General features: G+C 47.9%; 1 protein-coding gene across 1 annotated transcript in view; it reads left to right on the forward strand.

Moving 5' to 3' along the window:
• Positions 1 to 19,491: 19,491 nt before the first annotated feature.
• The window catches only part of TEX264 (testis expressed 264, ER-phagy receptor), a 140,729-nt gene continuing 140,590 nt past the window's right edge, over positions 19,492 to 19,630 (forward strand). The window contains exon 1 of the mRNA XM_050957886.1: positions 19,492 to 19,566. The gene's annotated coding sequence lies outside the window, so the exon portion shown is untranslated. The remainder of the gene's footprint in view (positions 19,567 to 19,630) is intronic.

Below are 19,630 nucleotides of genomic sequence, written 5' to 3' on the forward strand. Positions count from 1 at the left end.
GCCAGCATCAGTGGGATGAGGGATTGGCAGGCTGCTCTCCAGGGAGCAGATCTTTGTCTGTCTGGAGGGGACACATACATCTCTGGGAGTTCTGCTCCCTGAGATTCCATTCTGCTGGCACCATGCCCCTTATGGCTTGTAATGCAAATGGGGAATGACTGTGTCCATTGATGGCCAAGGTGATTAATACCACCCTAGGAGGGGTTAGGGAACTGGCTTCCCTCTAACAAGTGTCTGTTAATCCCATAATTTGGAAGCTATTGTCTGTGGCTGGCGCACTTACCAGCTCTCACTCTCTGTCTCTAACCTTCCATTCTTGAGCAAGGCATTTACAGTGTTGGCTGGAGGCCTTAGGGTTCCTTCATCCCTCCCCCCTCTGGTTTCAGGCCTGAGTAATGCACAGAGCCTGCACTTGTCTCACTGGCTGGCAGTGGGCCAAGGATAGGTGTTAATGCTGATGATTTCAGATCACTTGTCTGCTTTTGACATTGTTGACCGTGGGGTTTTGTTGACTTGCCCGCATGGAGCGAATCTCCACCTTCTAGGACCTGTCCACTCTTTCTCCAGCAGATGAATCCTTTAGAAGACAGTGGGCCAAGCTCGCATAGGGAGTTACCACCTGCACCTCCCCTCCACCAGCAAGCGTGGGTCTGGTATGGCCCAAGAGCTGCAGGAAGCCCCTAGGCGCTGAGGAGGTGACAGTCGCTGCAGTGGGAAGAGGTGTCCCAACTGATCAGTGATTAGGTAAGTAATCAACCAGTGAATATGATGCCTCAGAGTAAACTCTAAGCCAGACAAAATATTGTCACATAAGCCCCAGTAGGGTGGAGAGCCTCTGGGACTGTGGCTTTGGATTCACGCATCTCTAGCTATCAATGCCACCAGTTTAGATCCTATCTGGTGGCTCGTACTGCTGCCATCTCCACACTGTCCACCCTTGATCTCTCGCCATGGAGAGCCCACTGTTTGGAAGAGCGTTTTCATGAAGTGGCCTGGCTCCTGCTTCCTTGACCAGCCTGGCAGGTCTTCTCTGTGGGGGGTAAGCCACAAGGCAAACGAAGCCAGATGGCAGCTGTGCCGAGTTTGGACAGATTGAGAGGAAGAGGGCTGGGCTTCTCTCCAGACAAAGCCCAGGGTCAGAAAGGCAAGACAAGTGCGTGGCAGCCACACCTCAAGCTGGACCAGCAACGTGGCCTGCTTTCCTGGCTGTTTGCCAGAATCCCCACTCTGATGAACCACTGACCCTGAATGGCAAGAAAATGTGTGCAGCTGGTACCCTGCTCCTCACACTAGGCTCAGGCCTCTGCCCAGAGTATGCCTTGCAGACTCCCTTATTAATTGTAGCAACAGCAAGCAGTGCAGTGCTTTCCACTCCAATCCCCTCTTTCAGCATCTTGGAACCTTCTTTACCTTCTGCCTTTGGGATTGAAGTTCTCTCCTTGCAGAGGAATGGAGCTCTTGCTGGTTAGAATTTGAGCAGAGCCAATTAAGTCATTCTGGAGGACCAGGAGAAGGAATAAATCATGTTTCATCCCGTGATTAAAAAAAACCCATCCTGCAACCTTTTGAGAAGAACTCCACAGCTGAAACGACTGGTGGAAAGAAGTTGGCATTTGGCCTGGAAATAGCCCTGACAGAAGAGACGCATCTTTGAGTCTTGTCAAAGTTAGAATCAGGACTCACAATTTGTCAGACCACTCTGTTTATTAGCGCAGCGCTCCGCCAATAACATTCAGAATATGTGAGTGGCCATGCAAGGCCCAAACAGTCTTATTTATACAGATAAAAGAGCGGGAATTAGACAAAGGGACAAAGAAAGCAAAACAGGAAAATTCACCTGGGGCACAGCATGCATATCCTATTTCCTTACTAACTGTTATCGATTTAAGGCTAATACTTTACCAATTGCCCTTAAACGGTGCAATTGTTCTATGTTAATGTCTGTATTCCTGACACCTGGATTGCAGCATTCCAACAGTTTTGCTTAAAGGTACAGACAGCATTTTTTTAATCCTTTCTATTCTTACTATATAATTCATTCTACTTTCACAGTCTTCTGGTGAGAAATGGGTTTAGAATGACTAAGTTGGGAGCCATTGCATAGTGAACGCTGCATGCCTGGGACATTTGGCACAGAACTTTTCACTCAGCTCTTAGAATGTGCAACCAGGGAAGCATTCACTGCCCAAAGCACGCATGGCCAGCTCAGAGGAAAAGGAAAGTGAGGGGCTGAGGTAAGGACATCAGAGGAACCTTTGGCTTAGGCCACCTGGAGGACATAAGGTGCAAAAGAGTGAGGCAGGGCTGCTGTCTACTCTTTAAGGCTCATAAGAGGCAGTTCTGCTGGGAAGGACCATAGGAGCTCCACACTATACAGAGGGCAGAGGAGAGGGATTCCTTCCCTCGACCCTCCTACCACGTTCGGGATGGCATTCTGGTGGTGGTCAGATTAGGGCACTTATGCATTATTGCCAATGTTCTGCAAGCCAACAGAGCTTTCAAGGCATGGATAGCTGTAACTCTTGTGTGTGCATCACATGGCCATGTAGGAACGTCATCAGTGTCTCTGTGCTGCACACTGTGATCAATCAGAACTTCTTGCAGCCTCTGGCTCCAAGAACCCAGGGCCCTTCAACTGCAGAGAAAGGAGAGTCGCTGATGGCAATATAGTTTTGCCATGCAGTAAAGCCATCCATCAGAAGGCAGTGTTGCACCTAGTTACTTAATTCATAATGGTGTCAAGAGGTTTAAATGTCCTAATGTCTGAAGTGTGCTGATACCCTCTGATGGAGGGTGCTGGAGACAAAGTGCCCGTGTAGTGTATCAAAGAGCCTCTATCCCACCCACATCACGGAGTGTGACTGATCCCTAATGCACTACAGATTACAGGAGATAGAGATACACACACACACATACACACATTCCTGAGAGCTCTTTACACTGAAATTCCCTCCTCTGGGAAGAAACTGACACTTGTCACCTGTCTAATAACACATAGTCTCGCACTCAGTACAACAAGTCAGAGACCCATGGAGTTTATCCCTTTTTACCACTCACTTCATCAGAGTTGAATCTGTAGGTTAATGCAGCAAAATCAGATGGGGGCTCTAGACCTCAGTGTGCTGGGTTTGAGAGATGGCCATTGCCAGACATGATGTGCTGTTGCTAGTGCTTTTTACATCAGCCCTGCTCAAGAGCATTGGATGCCCTAGAGGATAGGAATTTAAATGTATTCTGTATCTAGAGGAGTGGGGGTTGCTACAGTGCCCTAACATCTCAGGCCTGGAAACACGGGTTCAAATCCTTGTTCAAATCAAAACAGAAAATAAATGTGATGGTCCCAATGTCACATTTTTACTATTGGGCAGGGAAAGGGTGGGTTTGTGAGGGGATGCCAGGTCAGGATTGAGGGGCAGTTGCAGAGCGGTGAGGGGAGCTCAGGGCTGGCATAGCAGGGGACAGCAGCTCAGGACGGGGCATCAGCAGAGCTGTGTGTGGTAACTTGTAAAGCACTTGCCTGACTCTAGCAAGTGTTACCCACCCATCTTTTTCATGATCCTTCATGTCATGCAGAACAACCTTGTTAAGAGAAGATTGCTGGCTCACAGGGTTTGGATACAGGGACTTTCACCTCTAGGTCACCGGAGCAAATCTGGACACGGTCAGTGGAGACAAGAAGTAACTGGCACTGCTGGCTATTCGGTGGCCTCTGTGAAACATGTGTGGTCTGTCAGGTTCCTAGTGGTCATGGCCTGACCTCACAAAGGGTCCTTTGCTCGCAGTCTCAGCAGCGAGGCCAAGGACTGAAGGCACTTTCCCTAGAACTGCTCAGCCTTGACACAAGTGGTGCAGGGGTGAAGCTTGCCCTGCAGCATGGATACATCACTATCCAGGGCTATCAAGAAGCCAGTTTCTAGTGCTTGCATTCAACTCACTGAAAACTCTCCTACAAATATATTTCAAAGGGCTTTCTCCTGCTGAAAGTTAATCTGCAATAAACCAAGACCTCCTTGGCCCCAGCACGATTTGGTGTGGGTGTGCTGCAGCTCTCAGATCAAGGCCCTTAGTTTGCAGGGCTCCTCAGTTTGGCCTAACCCTAAAGCTGGGGCCATCCTGCCACAGGAGTGACCTGCTGCTTTGCTCAGTGACCCAGTTAGATGGATTCACTGATGCCAGCCACTGCCCTGGGCCAAGGAGGTTACTGGGTCTTACGTTCCTGAAGCTGCTCCCTGCCTCAGCCGAGGGAGCCTGCCTCCCCCACCTGACACATCAAAGCTTTGCCAGTATTTTCTTTTAATCCAAAGGAAGCCCACTCCCTGCCCTCCTGCTCTAATTGGAATAAAATAGAACAAACAGGCATGGGGGACTCTGGCAGAGAAAATGTTTTTATGAGCAATAGGGGGTTCCTGCACCATCTCTGCTTCTTCTCAGAGGCTGTCAGCTGGAATGGCTCTTTAACTGCAGCCTGGATTTGATGGGAGGCTCTCTGGATGAGTCCCCAGGACTCCTGTACAGTGCTGTGCTCCCACAGCCTCTTGGAAGAGCTGCTCTTTCCTCTGGCACATCCAGGCCTGCCTCTCTCACTCCCTGAGTGGCCTCACTCCAGGGGATAAAATGTACTGTTCAGTCAGCCACCTCTGAAAGACACCGGTTGAACGAACCTCAGTAGCGTCCCCTGTGGTTTGAGCCAGGGAAGGAGAGGCCCTGTAGTTTAATAAAAAGTTAAGAAAGAGATCTTGCCTGGTTTTTGCCTTAGGTGGTTCCTCTGCAGCCCTGCCATAGAAGGCCATGGGAATTTTTCTGAGCCACGAGCACTGGATTTGGCCTGTCTAATCTCCTGGGGATTAGTGAATGGCTGAGAGGCAGATGCACACCCTGCCTTTGGCCCCAGCTGGCCATTCATTCAGCCCCATGTAGGGGCCCTGCACCCGGGTGATCCTGGTGATGAGCTAAAACCCAAGGAAGATTTGTTGGGGCAGGGGGAGCTAATAGAGCTGATGAGAGGAAAATTAACCTGGAGCTCACAGTGTCCTTTGCATGGTCACATTGCTGACCGTGGCCACATTTTAAGGCAAAGAAGGCTTCCATGTCCCCAGCCATTTAACCCCATATCAGCCAAACCTGAATGAATCTAGCAGAGATGGGGTTAATCAAAGAATGTTGAGGGTGCAGGAGGCGTGTCTGTATAAAGGCTCCCAACACAAATGATATGTCAGCTCACTTGCACTGGAGTGCGCAATAGCTAGGGGTGTGTCGGGCCAACCTGATGTGTGTATGTGGTATCTATCTAAGGGGCTTCTGTCTCCCTGTCACTGCAGTATCAGGATGCTCAGTATCTAATTATCCCCACTACACTCCTGTGCATTACAGAAGTGCTAGTAAAGATGGGAATGAGATCAAGACTAGGGGTATGTCTACCCTGGAGCTAGAGGTGTAATTTCCAGCTATGGTCACCACATCAGTGCTAACCCTGGGTGAGTTAGCCCTGGGATTTCAGATGAGATTGGCCTAGGGGCAGCTAGCCAGTGCTGCTGCTCGCTTCACTGTGACTATGCTGCTGTTTTTAGTGCACTAACTCCATCTGAATGTCTGCACCAGCTGGGAACAACCCCTTCAGCAGTACCAATGTAGACATACCCTGATATGCTCAAGAACACATGGGCATCTGTGGTGAAGCAGGGATTCAAGATCAGGTCTCCCACAGCCAAGGCTGGCTCTCTAGCCGCTGACCCATCCTTGCTTTCTGCTGTGCAGGCTAGGCCAGCCTTTTTGAAAGAGCTCAGCATGCCGGGGATGCTCTGGCCCTTTATGTCGGAATGAATGAGAGCGGATAGGCAAGGCTGGGCTGTGGGTGTGGTTACAGCATTCAGTAGTGGTACACTACGCAGGTGCATCGCATGTGGCACAGTTCTGTTCTCAACATGACTCGGGAGAGACTGAAACCGAAAGCCATTGTCAACCTGGCTGTTCACCGCATTAAAAGCTCTGGGAAAGAGACTTCCTCACATTATCTGACATCAGAAATCTCTCCCTGGAAAGCGAGGAAATAAACTTGAGCCTGATGCTGGGAGATGTGAAGGAGGTGGCGAAGCAGCCACACAATACGTGGCAGCCTGCCAGTGAGTTAGACATGAAGAATCACAGCCAATGGGCAGGTGTTTTTGAAGCACATTGTTTCGGTGAAGCCATATCCTGTGCAGGCACATGATTAGACTTTACTCGCCATGAGCAATAATTGTGTCCCATGTCATGCAAATAAAATTGTGTCGGCCAGTGCATGTGTATGAGTGAGTGGCACAATGGGTGTGGGTGGGCACAGGATGTCAGCTGGGTCTGGGTATACAGGGAATGACTGAGGATGGATACAGCACAGTCACATGAGCACCTATTGGTCAGTGTGTTCATCTCTGCCTCCTCTACAGAGGATAGGGATCAGTCACAACCCCTAGCTACAGAACCAGGCTCCTTAACTCTGTTTGTAGAGACTCCTGCTTTTAGTTCTTGGAGTCCTCAGTTGAGTTCCCACTGTGGCACCCATCACATCTATGGTACTGATATACCACCCTAACACCTTGCTATCCAGGTAGTGGTGGGTCCAGGGTCTGTTTGTTTGTGCTCATGATTGTTATGAACTGTGGGGATGTTTAGAGAGGCAGCATGACCCAATGGAAAGAACTCTGGAGTGAGAACCAGGCCACCCCTCACCTCCCCCATCCCCCCAGTGAGTTAAAGAGTGTTCTGTTCCCAGCTCTGCAACCTCAGGTGAGTCACTTTGCCTCAGTTTCCCTAGCTGTGGAAGAGAGGAAATGATACTGTCAAGTCCTGTGAACTCTGTTGATGAAAGGCACTCAGAACAAAGGCAGAGCAACTGTGGGTCATTTAGGAAACTGAAGAGAAGAAAGGGCTCACAGCTAGGCCTGGATTCCTGGAACAGAACAAATTGTCTTTTCCCTCGTCTCTGGTCTGGGGTTCTGTCCTGCCCCTCACAGGAGCTATGTCACAGCAGATCATTACCCCAGTTAAGAGTGTTCCCTAAATACGTGCATGTGAGGAAGGACTGGCTGCATCTTTCCCAAACCTTCTCTTCTCCCTCCCCCACCCTAGTTTAAAAGCATTCCCAGCTTCAGCTGGGATGTGTGGAGCTACTCAGCTGATTCCTCAACTGTCTTCCTTTCCCTCACTCATTTTTTCAGCACTCCAGGTCTGTGCCTGGGATCCCAGGTTTTGTAAAAGCACCGGTCATTCTGCGCTCCCCAGATTGGTCCTCGCTGTAATACCAGCAGGAATGTGGGACGGGCTGTTTCTAGAGGAAGAGGCAGCTCCCATGGGGCAGTAGCCAAGACTGGCAATAAATCTTCCTTCCCGCTGTAAACAATCCTAGAGAGGGTGTCACACGAGTACGGATGGAAGCAAGGAAGCCAGGAGCACTCACCTGCTTTAGTATCTGTCAGTAAGTGCGTCCCGTTGGCTCTCGTCCCTGCTTTCTGTGCAGAGAAGACCATTCCGAGGGAGCTCTGTTGTGGCTCCTGCTCTAATGAGCCCAGTTGTTATTCTTTATTGTGAGCTTGGTGCTGGCAAAAGGAGTACAATGGACAGCCCTATAGCCTGAAGTCCTCTCATGTACAGAACAGGGATGGTTCAGCCACCTCCATGAACAGGACAGGCTGTGGCATTTTGGAGAAGGCTTGCAGGCCAGTTTTATATCTTCCTAGGTTCCCTACTCAACTCTCTTCTTAAGAAAGCAAATCAAATTCAACTCTCTCTTGTCTCCACTGGCTGCAATGAAATTAGACCCGGGTATTTGGCCTCCCGGTCTGCCACATTCCCCCATCTCGAGCTTATGAATAATAACTGTGTTTGTATCTCTGTGATGCTTGCACTAAAGTTAGATCAGTAAGGAAGAGTTACAGATACACTCTCATTTCTTTCTTTAATGGATTGGATAATAGGCCTGTAGGAAAATCTGACAAAGTCTGATCTCTGCTCTAAAGTCCTGTGGGTGGAACTTCAAGGGGCCTAAGGAGTTAGTTAATGGGATTTGGGCCTCTTTGAATGTCTCAGCCTATATTTCTGTGTCGTGTGTGTGTGTGTATATAACTCCTGCTGTCCTTTCTGGGCCATAATAACAAGACTTCTCTGGACACTAAGCTGGCAACAAGGCTATGCTGGCTCCTAGCTCAGCAACGATTCCATGCTGCTCACCAGCAGCCAGCTAGATCCCAGCCACACACCCATGTAGTGATACAACACCGAAAGATCACAAACTAAGCTTAGTTCTGGCAACAGCCTGAGATTTCTGGCCAACTATATTCTGCCGATTGACAATCCCCCTATAGTTTCCATTGGACATGGTATCTTTTAAGCAATGTGCCAGACTGCTGTGTAGCATTTCTGTATACAGTACCCTTAGATCACTGCTGTGCTCCACCCCAGCAGGGGGTCTCATATCGGAGTGGTTAAATAATCTCTGGGTACATAGTTTTCATTTACATTTGCAAAGTGCTTTGGGATCCTTTTCTATCTATAAACATAAGTGCAAGTAATTATTATTATATTGGTCCATTTTTCAAATGAAATCTTACAAAAACACAAAGTTGAAACATCCCTCCCTTAAGAAAGGCAGTATTGGTTTTGTCTGCCCAGGCTCCCCAGTCATCAATAACACAAGTACTGAAATATTTAGAAACCAAAAGAGCACAAGTTAAATGATTCTTTCAGAGAGCACTTTAAATTTCTCAGGGTCTGTTTCTTTTCTGCCTGCTACACTGCATGTCCTGAGTTTCTGGGAGTAGAGACACCGCAGAGAGGGAGGCGTATCAGCTGGTTTAAAGGAGCAGAACTTTGCCCTGGAGAGGGTTTAACTCATTCAGGGGACTTAGTGGTAATTTTTTAGTTTAAACATTAGTGCTGTCAGACAAAGTCAAATGGAAAACAAAGATTTATGTAGTCATTTTTACTTTCTTTTTTGGGGGAGGGGGATCCAACAGAGTAGCCTGTGGTCAGTGGAACAGTCCTCTGAATGGAACAGTCCTTCAGTGAAAATGTGATCTATAAACTAATTCCAGATTGTTAAGATTTATTGGTGGGAAATTAAATGGTCAGTGTAAAGAAGCCATAGAAATTATCAGCATGGAATATACAAAGCCTTATCCTGATAATAAAATCTGCTGAATCCAAAGTAAGGCATTTATAATGATGACAAACAGGCTTACCAGAGACTTCCCCATCACATAATATGGGGCAGGAGTGACAGAGTAATCTCTGTTTGCTCTTCGAGTTAGGAAAGGATAAGTCACAGTTAGAAGCCCTTTTGCAGATATAGAGGCCAGCTGTGTGCTCAGTTACAGTGGGTTATCCCTGACATACCTCCACTGACTTTGATGGAGTTACCCTGGATCTTTCCCAATGTAAATGGAAACACAATTTCGGTCCCACAGGGAGAAAAAAATACAAAGATTTTCCAGCCACTAACTGTAGCACTTTAATAACTCTTTGCTACTCACCACCCCAAGGCTCTGCTGACTCTTACAGAAGATGAGCTGCTGTCCCTTTACCAGTGTGCTCTCTGCTTCTTATGCTGTTTTCCTGTTTCAAGCTCAACAGTCTCCAGTGCATTAGCCACTGGCAAAGCAGAAGCACCTGAAATGTACAAGGAGGCTGTAGAGTAGGGGTGGAGTCAAGAGGCAGTGATGTCATCCAAAGACGGCCTCCATTCATAAAAACAGTAGGAGCTGTTACCAGACCATCTGTTCCACTTATTTATGTTTCATTCTCAACCCTTAATCCAGTTCCTTGGCCCAGACAAAATTTGCTGGGAAGAGCTGACATCTAGTGGTAAATGTCTGTATTTATCGAGCTAGATGTTTGGATCTGAATACTTTCCAAGCACCTATTGTAAAATTGCAAACTGGCTACTTATCATGGTTGTGAAGTGGGTGCAGATTTTTGTATTCAGTTATGTGTTCTCTGCGTTTCTATTGCTCATTTCATTTAAGCAGCTCAGTGCATATTATACTGTAGCAGACTATTGTTCAATTTATGTGAGTGCATGCACTTTTTATTAGAAATCCTTCCCACTTTTTATTCCCTTGGCTTCTGATGGGTGCATGTTCAGCAGAAAATTTTCTTTTTCATCCAGAAATGAGCAGCATTGAATACAGGATGAACGTCTAGTCCAGCACCCTCAGGGCCTGACTGGTGCCGACCCAGAGAATTTGCCAAACTACGGGAGGTCAATGCAGAGTGCCAGCGGGTCTCCACAGGCGCAGGAAGTAGCGGTGCGGGGGGTGTTGCAGCACCTCCAGGCTTTGAGCCCAGCGTGGCCCCCCACCCAGGGGCCCTGCTGTCACCCAGGGGCTCCAATGCCAGCCCCAGGTCCTCCCCCTCGCTCCCAGAGCTTGAATGCCATGAATCAGCTGTTCAGTGCATTCTGGAAGTGCTGGGAGGGAGGAGGAGGAACTGGTAAGTGTGGGGCCACTAGTGCGCTGGGAGGAGCTTGACATCTGTGGATGCTCTGCACCCACTAATTTTTCCCCATGGGTGCTCCAGCCCCGGAGCACCCAGGGAGTTGGCACTTATTCCAGACCACGAATGTTGCCAAACCAAGGAGTGCCGGATTAGAGCGGTTCAGCCTCTAATATTTAACCAGCTATTGGATCAAGGCATGAAGTTATTTACAGTATTAAGTTAAATTCTTACAAAGTGTTGCGTGCATTTAGATCTTGCTATGAAGCAGGAAAGAGAATTATTCCTTTTTGTGGTGTAATTTGTTAGCTCTCCTAGACTAAGGAGAGTTAGGCATAGTCAGTATCTGAATGGAAGACCGTTCAAGTATGTTACTTTGGGTAATTGCGTTCTGCCTTCCAAAATTGCCCCTATAGTTTCAGATAACTAGATCATGCGTCTTAATTTCCTATCCTAAATGTGTGTGTAGAATGAGCGTGTGCTATTAAACAGCTACCAACATTTGCTCCCCGAGATGGCTGCATGTTGCTTGTGGGTCAAGAGGCCCCTGTAGGTTTATAAAGAACTCTGGGATTCTTTGGGGTAAAAGGAACTATTTATATTTGTGATATTATCATTATTACTTTGTAAATATTGCTGTGTAAAGTTTGTGCTCATATTTTTATACTCTTTTGGTGACTCCGTTGGGCTAATGGAATTGAGCAACTGTGGTCTAGTGCACTGAGCAGCTTACAGAGGAGTCAGGAGATGTGGGGTCTAGTCCTGGCTTTGACACTGACTTGGTGTGACCTTGGGCAAGTCATTTACCAGCTCATTGTCTCAGTTTCCCTGTAAATAGGAATAATAATGTTTAGCTGTTTTTGTAAAGCACTTTAATATCCATGAAAGAAATATGCATAAGAGAAAATGATTATTATATCTGGAACACCAGTCAATCACTGGGAAAAATCAGTTCCAAACCCAAAAACTGGTGGTAACGGAATATTCTAGTGAGTGAAGTTATAACAGATAAACCTGTCTTCACTTTTCCTTGTACTGTAATTCTCTTCTCCATGGCTTCTGATGCAGATCCAGATATTATCTAGCTTTCATACCCATCCAGCCGTACAAAATCCATGTCTGACTTCAGTCCAGTCCTTGCTGTAGCTCAGTCTGTGAATACAGCTTCAGCCAAAAGGGGTCAGAACTTTCCCATGTACAAATGGCTCTCAAACCTTTTCCTTCTGTGGCCCATCTGCCCTCCTATCCATCCCTGTGTTAACTACAGCGCTTAGTTACAGTAACCTGCCTGTGTAACAACTGCATAAAAGGCGAGGAAGGATTTCAGGATTTGCTCCCAGTACTGTAGCAGAGATGAAATATATGGAATTTCTCTCCAGCCATGGTCTCTCCTTATTGTCTTCCTCTGCTGAATGGTATTTCCGACATTTAGGTTTGTCAAGGCACTATGTATTTTGCAATGTTTCAACTAAAATATTCCAAATGCGGTGAATGTCCTCCCTATGGACACTTGCTTATGTCAGCCCTTTGAGTCGAAAGTGATTTTTTACAAAGCACATTTTCTCCTCCCTCTCAGATCAAATACATACAGTGCAACTGAATTTGAGGAAAGGGAGATAGTGACAGGCGATGGCATGTGTGACATCTTGTTCAGGTCACTCACAACTATGAGCCATCCCCAATACACCCGCTCAACTGCTCTGCCAGCAAACTCTCTTGAGGACTCTGCCAGTCCAAACCTTGCCTTGCAGATACCCTAACTCCTGAGTTCCCCAGAGATGTCTCCCTGCCATGTCCCTCTTGCTGGACACTCATAAGTTTGCGGCATCTAGAGAGACAGAGACCCACCCTGTAGTTTACTACACAACCCTGAGATGGTTTTGTAATGAAACAAGAATGTTTATTAACAAAGAATATTTGTTAAGTGCCTTCAAGTAAGAGTGAAAGAGCTAGGAAAGATCAGTGACTAAATCTTAATTTCAGCAAGTTACAATATCTTTTCCTGAGCAGGTTTCTCACCAACAGTCAGTTCCCAGGGAATTCAACCCCCTTGGCTGAAGGATCCACCTTTCTCCAATTTCAAGCGCTCTGGCCCCTTTTGTCTCCCCAGTCAGAGATACCAAAACGGCTTTCTGTGTCTGCTTAAATCTCCCAAGGCTCACTGACCCTGTTATAAGAGGCAGGAATGCTTGTTGGGGTGCAACTTCCATTCCCTGTTGTGATTGCTAAGTAGCCATCTCCCTCACTTGCTCGCCCGATGGCCCTTGTTTACCTTCCATGTAAATGTGTTTTCATTGTCTTTGGTGTCACTTTGCTTAATTTCCATTTGGAGACACAGTTAAGCAGGCAAAATAACATTCCTTTGTCTAAGGCATACTCATTGCCCGCCAAAGACATTTTAGGAACATATTTCCAGCATACATCTATAATAATTTTTACATCACCAGTACATGCATCGCACAATAATATTAATGGCTAGTGTGTCACCGGTTTGTATATGGTACCTCTCATGACATCTTTTAGATACAAATTCTAACAGTGAGTTGGAGCAATGAGTGTGTCAGGCCTGAAGTGAGTTATGGTAGGGCGTGCCCTCTGCTAGTTAGCATTGGGGTCACAGCATGTCCAGCAGATGGGGACAGAGTTAAGAGCCAGGGTGCTGTGCTGGGGAGACGGGGGACTGGAATCTGATGCTGAGTAGAGGGCTGTTAGGGGCATGGAGCTCACCGAAGCCTGTGTGATGATTGCATAACTGTGAGGCTGACTAACAGGTCCAACTAGCAGCACCCAGGCCCCTGCACTGGACCTTGTACCACTGTCTAGATAAAGCTGGAGTCTATAGACATAGGTAGATGAAAGAGACAGACATATTGCAGAGAACAGGCCAGGAGCCAGTGTGACAGATGAATCAATACTTTTCCAACAACCAATAATTTGCCTCCTAATGTGAAAGAATTTCAATAACAATGGCTGAAAGGCCAGGTGAGTCATAATCATAAGCCTCTCCAAGATGATCAATATACCAGCTGAGAGAGAGACAGCACTCCTCTGAGAGCCTCTCCTAAGGTAGAGCATGCTGCAAACACTCCAAGGCCAAATGTATTCAAAACCTCAGTTGCTGCTTCTCAATCCTACCAGTCAAACACCCAGGCTTGGGGATAGCTGCTCCTACTGGGGGCACTGACCTGTTCTGAAAAAAAATTGTTGTATTTTTGTAGCAAATGCAACCATCAGCTCTACTTGGCCCATAATGAAGGGAGTCAAAACTAATCAAACCCCTCAGATTTGCTAGATTAGTTAGATAAATTGTGTGTGTGTTCTGGTTTTTAAGTTAAAGCATATCCAGGGCTAAATAAACTTCAGGGCTGGAGGGCAGGAGTGCTCTCACTCACTGGGTACATTCAGGCAAAGCACTTATTTTCCCTGTAACATCCCCCTTCTCCTCCCAGTAAAGAAGGTATAATACGTAATTCCAAGAGGGCCTTTGAGATGTAATTCAAATTTGAAAAAAAAGATTGAACCCCTTGGAAGAAAGGGACTAAATCATGGTAAAGTATTATTCTAAGTTATTATACTGAAATAAGCTTTCCTGCCTCTTGCCCTTCTCACACTCTCCCACCCACGCTCCTAGAACCAACACCTTGAACTGCCCCTGGAAGCAGATGCGATGCTAGCACAGGTGCAGTGTGGTTACACTAATTCACTCCATTAAACTGTCAAGATCCCATGTTCTGCACTAGCTAAAGCTCCTGAATGGTCTTTGAGCATAGTAAAGTTGTAGTCCGGCCTTTGGGGATAAGGGCCATGCTGGCTGGGTGAAGTCTGTGGCAGCAAAGAACACTGCAGTCTCTTAGTAATCTGCAGCAAAATGAGCCATCAGTGTCACTTGGGAATGCAAGGCCACTTGAGAGCTCAAAATTACCCACAGAGCATGAACCTGGATAAAGTCCTGCAGCAGATAGAGCAGACCCAACCGCCTGTCACTGTGTGTGTTACTTCCCCTGTCAACAAGCATCAGGTCTGTCTTTTCCACCCTAATGAGCCATTTTCACTTTTAGCCAGGCAGTGACAAAGCACTGCCCAGATCTGGCGAAAAGGAGGCATTGAACTGAGTATTACTGACATGTGGATTGCTCTGCAGCCCCAAACTGGTCTCATATGCCTATCACACACACATTGGAAAAGAGGTGGGATGGAGTGCAGTTCTGTGCCATGGCATATAAACAGGCACCACCCTCTGAAAACTCTCAGACAGAAGGAGTGTAGCCATTAAAGAACAACTCTGTTCACTCTTGCCAGACCCCATGAGTCAACCACATCTTGTCAAAGGCTGCTGATAGAGCTAACAACATCAGCATGACCACTGTCTTTTATCCAGTGAGTGGAGGAGGAAGAGCATCAACTAAGGATACCTCCCTTCCCTAGTCAGGTCTGAAACCATAGTGGCTGAGCCAAGGAACAGAGGAATCCAGGTGAACCCTGAGCTGCCATAGAATCACAGAAACGTAGGGCTGGAAGGAACCCCAGCAGGTCATTGCCCATCTCTCCATGCTAAGGCAGGACTACATATACCTAGACCACTCCTGATAGGAATTTGTCCAACTTGTTCTTAAAAACCTCCAATAATGGGGATTCCGCAACCTCCCTTGGAAGAAGCCTCTTCATACATATTCTTTAATTTAGTAAGTTTTTCCTAATATCTAATCGAAATCCCCCTTGCTGCAGATTAAGCTGATTACTTCTTGTCCTACCTTTGGTAGGCTCAGAGAACAATTGATCACCATCCTCTTTATGACTGCCCGTAATATATTTGAAGACAATCACCAGGTTTGACTGTCATCAAGCCATTCTTTGATCTGTCTAATAAAGGGAAGGTTTGAGGCAGAGTGGTAATGGCTGAAGTCATTAACAATAAATGTCTTGAGCAAAGTCCTGATCATTCCTTCAGGGTATTTAGCATCTTGCTGTCCAGAAGGGAGGCATTAATATTCCCCATCAATAATGTGCTCCCAAACCTCTCTTCTGGGTTTCACCAGCCACGTGCACATTTCACTTTCTAGATCTCTGTATATGAATTCTGGTAAGACTCAGTTGGCCCAGGCCCATGGTGTCCTCCTGATTAACAGTACCCTAAAGAAGGTAGCCAAACCAGTCTCGATAAAGCACATGTGAAGTGGGTGAAAAACGTCTCCTGACAGGACATGCCCAAATCTGTTATCGGGTGGAGGCCATTTGGATTCACCTGACTGATCACCACATAGCTCAGTCCTGCTGGTCTAGACATCATGCAGCAGGAAATGAGAAGAATTTAAGAGCCTCTACCATAGTCCTGGCACAGAAACATAACGTTTCCTTACACTGAAGTCCTCTGGTGGGAGGAAACTAGATCATGTGTGAGCTAGTTATACTCTGATATTTATACTCTGATATTGATTATTTTGTTAGGTCCCCTGCTGTTCCAGTGATGAACATTGTGTGGTAGAAAATCAGTTGGTTTTGGATTACATTTTCAGAATATTTATTTATAGGCATTTCTATGATGCCTATCGCTGACTGACATCCACGTGTGAGTTAGTTCTGCTGCCACTTCCTGCATCACTGTGACAGAGCTATGGGGACTTTCACATCCTTTTCTAGTCAACTTTTAAATAATATTCCAATACAAAAATGACTGTTGGTGCAGGTTAGGTTGTTGGGGGATAACAGTGGGGTGCTTTCTCCTGATGTCACCTTGCCAGAGGGACACTTCTGCCATTCTTCTGTGTTAGGCTGGGGTTACTCTTCTGAGAATACCACCCTTGCCTGGTGGGGGAGGGGGAACTCCACAGATGCTTCTGCACCCCATCTCTTGATTGCACCAGGCCCAGCTGGAGCCCTCTTCTGGCAACACAGTGCGCCCTGAGCCAATTCTACCAGACTAGGGTACTCTCCTCAGATACCAATGTGTCAGCCTGGCATATATCTGTGACTGCCCAATACAAGGCTAGAGATCTCCTCCTATAGCACCACAGTAAAAGGCCGCCCCGTAAGTGGCACGGCCCCAGCCTTAGATGCTCCTCCAACAGCACAGTTTTGCCCCGTCGCCCTGCTCCGGGCTGCCACAGTGTGGGGGTGTCACTCCCGTCCCTTCTGCCCCCCAGTGTCTGGCTCTCATTTGGGCTGGCTGGCGAGCAGGGCTGGGAGGTAGCCCAGGGACAGAAGAGCCCCCTCAGACTGGAACGCTGCCTTGAGAATCGATCCTTCCCCACAGACTGGCGGTGCCCCCTCAGGCTCACCCACCGATGGGGCTGGTTCCAAGAGGGGCCAGCCCAGCCCGCCCTCCAGACCAAGGCAGTGGCACCTCAGAGACCCCCCTCCCCTGCTGCGTAGGGCAGGGCCACCCCAGATACGCCCTCCCCCCCTGGCGGCTGAGATGGCACCACCCCAGAGACCCCCCTGTGGCTGGGATGGTACAACCCCAGAGACCTCCGCCCCCAGCTGGCTAGGGTGGCGCCACCCCAGAGACGCTCTCTACCCCCTCGTGGCTGTGACGGGGCCACCAAGGAACCCCCTGTGCCGCCTAGCCAGGCACCCCCCGGGGATGGGCAGGGCCACGCCCAGCGCCGAGCCCGCCCGCAGGCAGGCCGTGCCCGCGCACGCTCTGTCCCGCCGGGCCCCGCGCTCCTGTGCGGGGGCCCTGGTGAGACAGGGGATCGCCTTGCCGCCTGCCTGCCCGGGCGCGCCGCCGAGCGCCGCCTCAGCAGCGCCTGAGACCGAGCCAGGAGCGGGCAGCGCCGAGACACCGGTGAGTTGGGCGCGGAACTGCCTCCAAGGGGAGACGGGCCCGGCAAATGCCGTGGGGAGACGGGCACTGGGGGGATCCCTGCTGGCTTCGGGAGGCGACTGACGCTCAGAGCTCGTAAGCCCTTGTAGCGCAGCCTGCAGTGGATCACGGTGGGGTGTGGGTCATTGTGGGGACTGACGTGCGCTGGGCAATCCCAGGCTTTCAGCAGTGTGTCCCAAGGAGCAGGATTGACATGCAGCGTTCGAGTCCATGGGGCCAGCGGCGTGTCTGGCGGAGTGGCATCCGGTGTGTCAGGAAGGGGACTGGCTGTGGGGCCAGTCTTGCTGGGCCAGGTGTTTGACTAGCCCCGAAGACGTCTGCATCTCTTTTTGTTTGAGGAACAGCCAAATACTCAGCATATCAAAGTTCTCCTGAGGGTGCCCAGTGTCCCCTCCTGCATTGATCATCCCCCCAAATCTCCCCCCCCCCAATGCCTTGGGCTCTCTGTGTTATTTCTCTAGCACCCGTCACCATGGTATCTGGGTGTGTGAGACTCTTTATAGTGCAACTTTCAGGAAAACCCAAACAGTATTTAAAATAGAAACCCTAATTTTTCTCTAGCTATGAACATAGGTGTTTCTTTGTCAGTCTTTGAATGGAAGCAAAAATTGACAATAACCAACATTTGCCAATTTAAGGAAAGCCCCAAGAGTCTGTAGTGAGCCTGGATCTCATTTGAATAAAAAATCCCAGTCCAAATGTGATTTGCCCTGTTTTGTAACCCATATTGTTGGATCCCAGTGGCATCAGAGCCCAAGGGCTCATTCCATTCCAGTTGTTTAGTCCTTACCTGAAGCCATAATCCTCTGTGTCATTACAATTAGCTGAACAGTTGTCACAGGAGATTACTACTCAGGTATGGAATAAGAAACTGGAGTGGACAAACTCCGAAAGGAGTAGAGAATCTCTTTTGATCCCTGGAATCCTAGAAACAGCCCCGTTCTGCCTTCCCCTTTCCCTCTGGATAAAACATTGACACCCAGGCAGAATTGCTGCCAAAGTGAATGTGTTCCAAAGTTTTCCATGGAGCATCAGTGGCTCTTTAAGAAATGGAAGGAAAAATGCATGTTGGCTTCCCAGACTGTGCATGAGCTGTGACCTCATCAGGCTGGTGCATATGAACCAGGAAGCAGAACACAACTGAAATAAACAAGACAGGTTGGGAACTTGGGAGAAACTGAACAGCTGTATGAGAAGAGTAGGGGTTAAATGGGATTTGATAACAGATTCCAGTTTCTGTGCAATTCAGTAACCTCTGTGCAGTGGATGAGCTGATTAACTACTTGGGGGTTCAGTTCGCTGGCCTCTTCCTAATTTTTGACCAGCACAGATTGTAGCCCTGTCTCAATTGTTCTGTGTGGCAAGCTTCCTTTCTTCTTTTTCCTTTGTGTGAGGCTTATTTGTGTGGGTGTGGTATAATCGATGTGATTTGATTACTAACATTTGGACTGAGTAAGCTTTAGAAACAAATAAAAACATAGGGCCAAATTCTGCACTCTGTTACCTGAGTGTTACTCCAGAATAACTATTGATTGCAATAGAGTTCCTGCAGATTTGCCCCAGATTTAATTAATAGCAGAATTTGGCTGAAATTTTGCCCCTTTGCTAGCTGCCCAAGTATGTACCCACGAGGTCTGGGCAGGCTTGTAGTCAGGTGGCTAGCTTGAGACACTGCCTATGCTACCTAGCCATGTTGCTATTCTTAGCTGGAGCAGAATTAGCATGAATCTGTCCCTTGCACTGGGAGGTATGCTCCCAGCTGCACAGTTCACATATCTTGAGGTGCATTGGTGGAGCTAGGAAGGTTTGCAGAGCGCCCCTCTGTGCTATTGTTAGCTCAGGCCATGCCATCTGGCCTTTCCTGTCATGAAATGTTTGATCTTAGATTTTGGAAAGAAATCTCTCTAAGTCTTTCTTTTTAAATTCCTCTCCAATGCTGCAGGGAGATTTGCAGATTTCCAAAGTGATCTCTTTCTGAATGGAGTTCCTCAGCCTCCTCTGATGTGGCTAAACAATCTCAAACTAAGGGGACATGCCATTCATCTCAAGGGGGCAAAGGGAGCACAACAACACATGTGTAAAGTAGTTGGGGTGGCTGTTTATTTCTAAAGTGTGTGTGTGTGTGTGTGTGGTTGGGGAGAGGGGTGGTTTTCATGCTGCAGTTATTAATAAAGGAAATAATGATACTATCTCCCTCCTGTTTTAGGGACGTGGATCCTTGGTCAGGAGTCTAGCAGAGACCATGAGCTGTTGCTAGGCTCTAGCCTTCTGACTTTTAGGTGAGTTGGAACATAAGACAGTGAGTCAAATTCACCCCAGTCTAATCACCCTGCAGTGAGCCTA

The sequence above is a fragment of the Gopherus flavomarginatus genome, chromosome 6, assembly GCF_025201925.1.
Source record: "Gopherus flavomarginatus isolate rGopFla2 chromosome 6, rGopFla2.mat.asm, whole genome shotgun sequence".
Classification (NCBI taxonomy): domain Eukaryota; kingdom Metazoa; phylum Chordata; order Testudines; family Testudinidae; genus Gopherus; species Gopherus flavomarginatus.